Below are 10,947 nucleotides of genomic sequence, written 5' to 3'. Positions count from 1 at the left end.
GCAACTGCTAGCCCACCAGCTAGGCAGGCACCTGCGTGTCGACGTGAGGCTTCCAAGCCAACTCAGCGCATGCCTACGTGGTGGCATGCAAATCTTCGTGAAGGCCCTACCACCGTGCCACCTCAGCAGCCCACCAGCCTACATGGCGCTGACTGCCTCGCTGGCCCGGGCGCGTGTCAAAGTAGGGCAAGGCGGCGGTAAAGTGAGAGGGACACCTAAGAGGTGCATTAAATGCGTCTTGTCCCGTAATGGCTAAGCGATAAGCTTAGCCATAGTACACCGATGCCACCTCCTGTGTGCCACTATGGCGATCCCTTTGACAATAATAGGAGGCCTGAGGCATCCAGGAGAAGGATTCGGACCCTGGGACAAGTTACGGTTATCGTAGCTAGCTCAAGACCTCCAAGAACACGAATATACACACAAAAGAAGGACTAGGGTATTACGCATCCTCGCGGCCCGAACCTGGATAAATGACCCGTGTATTTGTGCTGACTGCCGATCCTGCTCTTCTCACGACCCCGTGCCCTGCAACCGTAGTAGGGATCCTTGTGATCCCATAGGTGTCATTTCCACCGACATCTTTGGCGCGCCAGGTAGTGGGGCGCAGTTGTGAGAATTCGGTTTAGCAGCTAGTCGAACATCTCTTCGTCGCCATGGCTCCCAAGAGGAAGACGACTATGGTGATCGGTTCATCTGGGACCGGACTACCTGTACCGGTGCGGACTGGAAGTGGTCCAATCACGAAAAGAACCTGTGGCGCGGCCCGCGAACACGCACATCACCCAGGCGGTCCAAACTTGGCGAGCGGCATCGTACGTGCGCCGGGCGACGGGCCACACGCCGCAAACTCCAGAGACAGAGTTGGGGCCCCCGCGGGTGGCGCGGGGCCTTCCAGGGGCGTCACCATGCTGCCCGACGGCGGCGCGACGGCCTCCAAGACACCAACACCGGCGTCCACGGCGCGCTCTTCCCAAGTTGTGCGCAAAGTGCAGGGCCACACCGCTGGGGACCCTGGGCGCCGCCCTGGGAAGAGTCCCGTGCGTCTTTCACGGGATGAGGAAGGCTAGCATGCACGCCGAGGTGCTGGCGAAAATGGCAGATGGCCGCAGGGCCATGATAGAGCTCCTTCTAACATAGTTAGAAGTCGAAGCGCGTCACGGTCCATGTAGCTTTCGCCGCCGCCCACGCCAGCAGAAGCTCTGGCGCGCGCAGCTGCTCCTCGACTTTCCTCCTTCTATGGAGAGGCTCGATGAGTAGAGATCCACTGTCCGGAGCCTCATCGGCATCGCCAACAAAGATGAGCCGTGACCAGCGGGGCCCATAGGTTGTCGCTCCATTGACCCACCGCATGCCAGCGGTGGACGGGTTGGGGGCGATGCAGCCACGATGCATTCTCCTCCTCCACGCCAGCCACCGCGGGTGTCGATCCATCACGATGACGCGTGTGATGATATCTCCATAGCATTGTCCGACCCGCGGACCCACCACGGCCAGCGTCACGTTCTTCGAGAGCGAGACCTTGAAGATGCTCGAACCACCATCGAGCGTTGGCGTGATGCGCACCACCAGTCAGACAGGCAAGTAGGGCCCACTATGGACCACCCAGCACCGGGAGGCTATGGTGGCCTACCCTACATGGTGGGTTGTCAGGCCTTCACCCGTGAGCCGCAGAAGTTCCAGTGGCCCTCCCACCGCATGTTCAAGCCCGACGTCGGCGAGAAGTACAACAGCAAGACTCACCCGTCAGAGTTCCTCAGCATCTACACCATTGCGATGCAAGTTGCTAGGGCCCGCGACAATAAGGTGCTTGCCAATTACTTCCCGTTGGCACTCAAGACCAATGTTATGTCATGGTTGATGCACTTGCCGGTGGATTCCATTTCTTCTTGGTCGGATCCGTGTCATCAGTTTGTTGGCGCCTTTACCGGAGGCCATCAAGCTCATGGCCAGGCGAGCGATTTGCACATCATCCACCAAAAGGAAGGAGAAAACCTCCGCAAGTACATCCGAAGGTTTAGTCGAGTGCGGTATAACATCCCAGACGTTCATCCTGCCGCCTTGATCAGCGCATTCCATCAGAATGTGATTAACCCCAAGATGCGTGAGGAGTTGGCGATGAACAAGGTCGGGGATGTGGCCGAACTTTATGTTCTTGCCGACAGGTGTGCTCGGGCGGAAGAGGGCAGGAAGTACCCCGGCGAGGACGCAGACGCGGAAACCGACTCCACGAACAACGACGCCGCTGCCCCGACGAAGAAGGGTCGTCACGGTAACAGGAAGTGCAAGGGAAAGACTGTGCTTGCTGTCAAGGGGTCCGACGACACCTGCACCGCCAAGAAGGCCAAGGCGAGCGACCCCAGCAAGGAAGTTGACGGGTGTGCCGCTTGCCGGGCCTTGGCGGCTGCCGACAAGCCATGGGGCTCCGACAAGCAGTATTGCAAGATCCACCGCACCAAAGGCCACCACCTCTAGAACTGCCGACAAGTTGAGCTGCTCGCTAAGAAGCAGAAAGCTGAATATGAAAGGTGGGACAAGGACAAGGGCCAAGACGGTGCCGAAGGATCCAGCAAGAAGCATGGCGGCCAAGGAGGCCACCGCGGCAAGGATAACCAGCAAGAGAGGCTTGCCCGGGGCCATAACAAGAAGCAGGAAGACGACGATCATGACGAGGACGACGAGTCCGGCAACCACGATTTTTGGAAAGCTACAGAGGCAATGTGCGTCGACGGTGGCGCCTCGCTGCACACATCTCACTGCCATCTCAAGCAGTGGGCGCATGAGATCACAGCGGTGGAGCCATCACTCAACGCATGGAAGCCACTGAAGTGGTCCAGCACGCCTATCATCTTCGACACCGAGGACCACCCTGATCGCACTACTATGGTCGGGTGTTTGCCATTGTTGGTCTCAACAATGATTCGCAACCTCAAGGTGACAAAGATGCTAGTTGACGGTGGGGCTGGTCTAAACTTGATCTCGTCTGTTGTGATCAAAAGGCTGCAGATCCCTAATGGAGACCTCAAAGAGGCGGGCACGTTTCAAGGGGTCAACCCGGCGAGGAGCCAGCCAAAGGGAAAGGTCACACTTCCCGTGACATTTGGAGGCGAGTTGAACAACAGGACGGAGAGGATTGTCTTTGATGTAGCAGAGATCCCCTTGCCTTACAATAGGATCCTAGGCCGCCCGGCGCTGGCCAAGTTCATGGCGGCTTCCCTCTGACAAGAAAGATGCGCTGACCAACTCTACCGGGAAGCAGTTGCAGCAGCTGCCGCCAAGGCACCTGCTCCTGCCATTGAAGCTTCCGGAGGGAAGAAGATCGGCGAGACCTCTCACACCCACTCCGGCAAGCGCAACTCTTTGGGGTGTTGCGCTCGCATTGAGGACGTGCCGGAGAGCTCCACCGACAAGAGCAAGAAGTCCAGAGCTGCTCCACCAAAGACCAAGAGGGTGTCCATCAGAGAGGACGGCACGGGCGGGGCTTTCACCATAAGCTCCACCCTCAACAACAAATAGGAAGGCGAGCTCATCACTTTCCTGTGGGCGAATGTCGATGTGTTTGCGTGTCAAGCATCCGATATTCCCATTGTTCCCAGGGAAGTGATTGAGCACCATCTTGCTATATGTCCTCATGCGCGGCCCATCAAGCAGAAGGTCAGGAAGCAAGCTCTGGAGAGGAAGGAGTTCATCACGGAAAAGGTCAGGAAGCTAGAGGCGGCAGGCTTGGCAAGAGGGGTACTCCATCCGACATGGTTGGCCAATTCGGTGGTGGTGCGCAAGGAAAACGGGAAGTGGAGGCTGTGTATTGATTACACAGATATCAATAAGGCTTGTCTGAAAGATCCTTTCCCGTTGCCGCACATCGATCAGATTGTTGACTCCACGGCCGGGTGTGACCTGTTATCATTCCTTGACGCCTACTCATGCTACCACCAAATTTTCAAGACAAGAGAAGATGAGGAGAAGCCAGCATTCATCACCCTATGTGGTACGTATTGCTTTTTACAGATGCCTTCTGGGTTCAAGAGTGCAGGCTCGACCTTTGCAAGAGCAGTCCGAATTGGTTTTGAGCCCTAGCTACATAGAAATATGGAAGCCTATATGGATGACAGAGTGGTCAAAACCCAGGACAAGGCGACACTTGTGCAAGATTTGGAAGAGACGTTTGCAAATTTGCGCAAGATCAACCTCAAGTTGAACCTTGAGAAGTTTGTCTTCGGTGTCTCGTCTGGCAAGCTTCTTGGGTTCTTTGTGTTGCAGCGTAGGATTCAGGAAAACCCAGACAAGATCAAGGCCATTGAGCAGATCGAGGCACCTAAGAGGATCACGGGTGTGCGTCGGCTCACTGGTTGCGTCGCCGCCATGAGCAGATTCATCTCCAAGTCTACTTAGCGTGCCCTTCCCTTTTTCAAGATCTCGAAGAAGGTGGGCCCAAAGGAGTGGACCTCGGAGGTGATGAAGTGCTGCAAGATTTGAAGAAATACCTCTCCTCTACCCCAGTGCTGGTTGCGCCCAAACCACAAGAATTGGTGTTGCTGTATCTAGGAGCAACAAATCAAGTGGTTAGTGCTGCACTCGTTGCACAGAGGGAGGTCAATGGAGAGGCGGCAGGAATGGAAGAATTGACGGATGGCAAACCAGAACTCTCCCCGGCAGGGCCTGGCCCCAACAAGACTGGGCCCCCGGCAAGGCCTGACACCAATATGACAGGGCCCATGCAACTAAGTGAAGTGCTGCAGAAGAAGAAAATGATGCAGCACCTGGTTTACTTTGTTAGCTCCCTCCTGCAGGGGGCTAGGTCGAGGTACTCCGGTGTGCAGAAATTGCTCTTCGGCCTCCTTATGGCCTTGAGGAAGCTGCGTCATTACTTCCAAGCGCACGAGTTGTCACCCGCCTCCTGTTGCAACTGCATAACCCAGATGCAAAGCGGAGGATTGTGGAATGGGCCTTGGAGCTATCAAGTTTTGGTTTGAAGTTCGAAAGCACCTCGATGATTCAAAGCAGAGTCTTGGCGGAGTTCGTTGCCGAATGGACATCGACGCCCGACGAAGAGATCCAGGAGACCACTCTCCCCGGCAAGGAAACAAGTTGCAACTGGATCATCTACTTTGATGGGGCTTTTTCGCTACAAGGCGCCGGTTCTGGTGCGCTGCTTGTCTCACCCACCGTAGAGCACCTCAAGTATGTGATCCAGATGCACTTTCCTAGACAGATGTCGACGAACAACACTACCGAGTATGAGGGATTGCTTGCCGGTCTCAGGATCGCAGCAGACCTTGGGGTTAGAAAGCTCATCATCAGGGGTGATTCACAGATTGTCGTCAGGCAGGTCAACAAGGATTATCAAAGCCTGTTGATGGAAGCTTACGTGGATGAAGTGAGGAAACTAGAGGAGCACTTTGACGGTATACAGGCAGAGCATGTCCCCCGAGTGGAGAACGACATCACCGACTACCTGTCAAAGCGCGTTGCCCTCAAGCTACCTGTGGAACCAGGTACTTTTGTGCTTCGGTTAACTCAACCATCCGCTGAACCATCAACAGAGCAGAACAAGCGGAGGAAGTCAGGCCCTGGCAATTACTTCCCCACCAAGCTCCCTAGAGCCGCTGGCGAAGGTGTTGCCACGGACGCCAAGCCTTCCATGGGATAACTGACTCCGGCGGGGCGCCAAGCCCTTGCGATGGAGGTGACCGCTCCCGCGCCAAAGGAAATGCCTTTGGTCCTTGCCGTCGAGCCACAGGCTCTAGCATGGGCGCAACATACCATCCGATTCCTCCAAACAGGGGAGCTTCCTGAGGAGCAGGAAGAAGCAGAGAGAGTAGCCAGCCGGTCTGCTCTGTACTAGTTCGTTGACAACGTTCTGTATACAAAAAGATCGAATGGAGTGAAATTGAAGTGCATCCCCCAGGAGGAAGGACTGGAGCTATTGGCAGAGATACAGGGAGGCATATGTGGCTCCTACATAGGGTCAAGGGCCCTTGCCGGCAAGGCTTTTCGGCAAGCTTTCTTCTGGCCCATTGCCCTCCAGGATGCGACGGCACTAGTAACCAAGTGTGAAGCGTGCCACTTCCATTCGAAGAAGCTTCATCAGCCAGCTCAAGCCTTGCATACAATCCCTCTCTCCTGGCCATTCCCGGTCTGGGGGCTCGACATACTGGGCCCATTTCCCCGTGCCATCGGGGGCTTTGAGTACTTGTGCGTTGCAATCGACAAGTTCACAAAGTGGGCAGAAGTGGAAGCTGTGAGGAAGGTAACCCACAGTTGGCCGTCAAATTCTTTAAGGGGCTATTTTGCCTCTTTGGTGTTCCGAACAGAGTCATCACCGACAACAGCATGCAGTTCACAAGCCACACCTTCATGCAATATATTGAAGACCTCGGTAGCAAGGTCTATTTTGCTTCAGTGGCACACCCACGGAGCAACGGCCAAGTGGAGAGGGAAAAAGCTGAAGTGTTGTGTGGCCTGAGGATGAAGAGCGGGAGGCGCTAGATCGATGAGTTGCCAGTGGTTCTTTGGTCGATCAGAACAACGCCAAAGCGAGCCACCGGCCAGACACCCTTTGCCTTGGTTTACGGGGCAGAAGCAGTTCTCCCCACGGAACTCATATACGGGTCACCTCGAGTGCTTGCTTATGATGAGCTTGAGCAAGAGCGATTGTGGCAAGATGACGCGACGCTCCTCGAGGAAGATCGTCTTCGGGCGGCTGTGAGAGCAGCACGCTACTAGCAAGCCTTGCACCGCTACCATAACCGCAAGGTTCATGTCCGAAGCATTGAGGAATGCGACCTTGTTCTTCGGCGCGTTCAGTCGGCCAACAATTCCATCAAGTTGACGCCAATGTGGGAAGGCCCTTATCGGGTAACACGAGTCACCAGGCCTGGCGCAATTCGCCTAGAGATTGAAGATGCCATTCCAGTGAGAAACTCCTGGAACATCGAGCATATTCGCAAGTTTTACCCATAAGGCACGGCTGTCGGCCCCCCGGCAAGCCACCTTTTGTACAAGCCTTGCCGACAAGGCATGCAACCCTCTATACAAAACCAGGCACAGACACTGAGCATAAATAAACAAAGCGCTAGCACCCTAAGTTATAGCATGCATGCTAGATTGAGTTTATCCCTTGGTTAGGGTTGATTGTGTTTAGAGGCGACTAACCCGAGTTTGAGTTTGCGTCTGTTAGTTCCTATCCATCCTATTTGGTTTGCAGGGTACATAAATGTTTCTGCCAAGCTAAGTGGGAGGAAGAGAACAAGCCGACGCTCTGGCCCCAGCAAGCCAAGCTTGCCGGGGGGTTGAAGACACAAGGGTCCACCCACGTCAAGCTAGGGTTGCTGGGGGCTAAGGATTCAGATAAGTTTTCTTATCCCCTGTTATGCATTTCCATATAAAATTGGAATGTATGAAGCCTCGTTTTATTCCATGGCCGCTGTGCTCCCTTAATACCTGCCACCCAAGAATCTCTTCTTGGTTCGGAATTTAGTTGTAGCTGCGTCAGCAAGGAAGCAAGTGTAGGGCCCACCCCTATTTTGCCCAACCTCTGCCAAAGGCGTGAGTATGGTCGAATGGAGTAGGGGAGCGGCAAGGCCTGCTGCCGGGTAGCGATGTTTATGTTAAAAATAACAAGGATTCTTTCCTTGGTATGGGCTTTGCTCTCACACACAAGACCCGGCAAGTGATACGTCTCCAACGTATCTATAATTTTTGATTGCTCCATGATACTTTATCTACTGTTTTGGACTATATTGGGCTTTATTTTCCACTTTTATATTATTTTTGGGACTAACCTATTAACCGGAGGCCCAGCCCAGAATTGATGTTTTTTGCCTTTTTCAGTGTTTTGAAGAAACGGAATATCAAACGGAGTCCAAACGGAATGAAACATTCGGGAACGTGATTTTATCACCGAACTTGATCCAGGAGACTTGGACCCTACTCCAAGAAGTAACAGAGGCGGTCACGAGGGTGGGGTGCGCCCCCCCCCCTAGGGCGCGCCCCCTGCCTCGTGGCCCCCCTGTTGCTCCACCGACATACTCCTTCCTCCTATATATACCTACGTATCCCCAAACGATCAGAACGGGAGCCAAAAACCTAATTCCACTGCCGCAACCTTCTATATCCATGAGATCCCATCTTGGGGCCTGTTTTGGAGCTCCGCCGGAGGGGGCATCCACCATGGAGAGCTTCTACATCAACACCATAGCCCCTCCGATGAAGTGTGAGTAGTTTACTTCAGACCTTCGGGTCCATAGCTAGTAGCAAGATGGCTTGTTCTCTCTTTTTGGATCTCAATACAATGTTCTCCCCCTCCCTCATGCAGATCTATACGATGTAATCTTCTTTTGGCGGTGTGTTTGTTGAGACCGATGAATTGTGGGTTTATGATCCAACTTATATATGAACCATATTTGAATCTTCTCTGAATTCTTTTATGTATGATTGAGTTATCTTTGCAAGTCTCTTCGAATTATCATTTTTGGTTTGGCCAACTAGATTGGTAGTTCTTGCAATGGGAGAAGTGCTTAGCTTTGGGTTCAATCTTGCGGTGTCCTTTCCCAGTGACAGAAGGGGCAGCAAGGCACATATTGTATTGTTCCCATCGAGGATAACAAGATGGGGTTTTTATCATATTGCATGAATTTATCCCTCTACATCATGACATCTTTCTTAAGGCGTTACTCTGTTTTTAACTTAATACTCTAGATGCATGCTGGATAGCGGTCGATGAGTGGAGTAATAGTAGTACATGCAGAATCATTTTGATCTACTTGTCTCGGACTTGATGCCTGTATACATAACTATGCTCAATTCTGTCAATTGCTCAACAGTAATTTGTTCACCCACCGTAGAATATCTATGCTCTTGAGAGAAGCCACTGGTGAAACCTATGGCACCCGGGTCTATTCTCATCATATCAATCTCCATTACTTTATTACTTGCTTTGTTTTTACTTTTCCTTTTACTTTTCACTTTGCATCTCTATACCAAAAATACCAAAAATATTATTTATCATCTCTATCAGATCTCACTCTCGTAAGTGACCGTGAAAGGATTGACAACCCCTAATCGCGTTGGTTGCGAGGAGCTATCGTTTTGTGTAGGTATGAGGGACTTGTGCATGGTCTCCTACTGGATTGATACCTTGGTTCTCAAAAACCGAGGGAAATATTTACGCTACTTTGCTGCATCATCCTATCCTCTTCGGGGAAATCCAATGCAGTGCTCAAGAGGTAGCAAGAAGAATTTCTGGCGCCGTTGTCGGGGAGGCTCACGCAAGCAAGTCAACCATACCAAGTACCCATCACAATCCCTATCTCTCGCATTACACTATTTGCCATTTGCCTCTCATTTTCCTCTCCCCCACTTCACCCTTGCTGTTTTATTCGCCCTCTCTTTCCCAATCTCCTCCTCTTTTTCCCGTTTGCCTTTGCCTTTGTGTTTGCTTGTGTGTTGGATTACTTGTTGCCATGGTGCAATATAATTTCAAATTGTGTGACTTCTTGAATACCAATAATAATGATTTCCTTAGTACTCCAATTGCTCCTCTTAATAATGATGAGTCTTGTGAAATCAATAACGCTTTGCTGAATCTTGTGATGAAAGATCAATTTGCAGGCCTTCCTAGTGAAGATGCCGCTACTCATCTAAACAATTTTGTTGATTTGTGTGATATGAAAAAGAAGAAAGATACGGATAACAATATTGTCAAATTGAAGTTATTTCCGTTTTCACTTAGAGAATGTGCTAAAGTTTGGTTTTCGTCTTTGCGTAAAATAGTATTGGTTCTTGGAACAAGTGCAAAGATGCTTTTATCTCTAAGTATTTTCCTCCGGCTAAGATCATTACTCTTAGCAACGATATTATGAATTTTAAACAACTTGATCATGAGCATGTTGCCCAATCTTGGGAAAGAATGAAATTGATGCTTCGCAATTGCCCTACTCATGGTTTAAATTTATGGATGATCATATAAATTTTTTATGCCGGATTGAATTTTTCTTCTAGAAATCTTTTATATTCGGCCGCGGGAGGCACGCTTATGGAAATTACGTTAGGAGATGCTACCAAATTGCTTGATAATATTGTGGCTAATTATTCTCAATGGCACACCGAAAGATCTTCTAGTAAAAAGGTGCATGCTATACAAGAAATCAATGTTTTGAGTGAAAAGATGGATGAACTTATGAAGATGTTTGCTACTAAAAATACTTCTCTTCATCCCAATGATATGCCTTTGTCTACTTTGATTGAGAATAATAATGAATCTATGGATGTGAATTTTTTTGGTAGGAATAGTTTTGGAAACAACGCTTCTAGAGGGAATTTTAATCCTAGGACTTATCCTAGTAATCCTTCTAATAATTATGGAAATTCCTACAACAACTCTTATGGAAATTTTCATAAGATGCCCTCTGAATTTGAGAGTAGTGTTAAAGAGTTTATGAATTCACAAAAGAATTTTAATGCTTTGCTTGAAGAGAAATTGCTTAAACTTGAGGATTTGGCTAGGAACGTTGATAGAATTTCTCTTGAAATCGATTCTTTAAAGCTTAGATCTATTCCTCCTAAGCATGATATCAATGAGTCTCTCAAAGCCATGAGAATTTCCATTGATGAGTGCAAGGAAAGAACCGCTAGGATGCATGCTTCCAAAGATGCCTTTATTAAAGCGTGTTCTTCCAATTCCTATGAAAATCAAGATGAAGATCTAAAAGTTATAGATGTGTCCCCCATTAAATCTTTGTTTTGCAATATGAATCTTGATGAAACTGAAGATGATCTTCCTTTACCTAGAAGGCGTTTTAAGAATTCGGAGTTTCTAGATCTTGATGATGAAATTGATGAAAGTGGGATTGAAAGAAATAAAAACCTAGATGTTGCTAATCCCACTATTTTGGATTTCAAGGATTTAATTATGAAAATTGCTCTTTAATTGGTTGTATTTCCTTG

Source organism: Triticum dicoccoides, chromosome 1B, assembly GCF_002162155.2.
Source record: "Triticum dicoccoides isolate Atlit2015 ecotype Zavitan chromosome 1B, WEW_v2.0, whole genome shotgun sequence".
Taxonomy (NCBI): domain Eukaryota; kingdom Viridiplantae; phylum Streptophyta; class Magnoliopsida; order Poales; family Poaceae; genus Triticum; species Triticum dicoccoides.
This window is presented reverse-complemented; position numbering follows the sequence as displayed.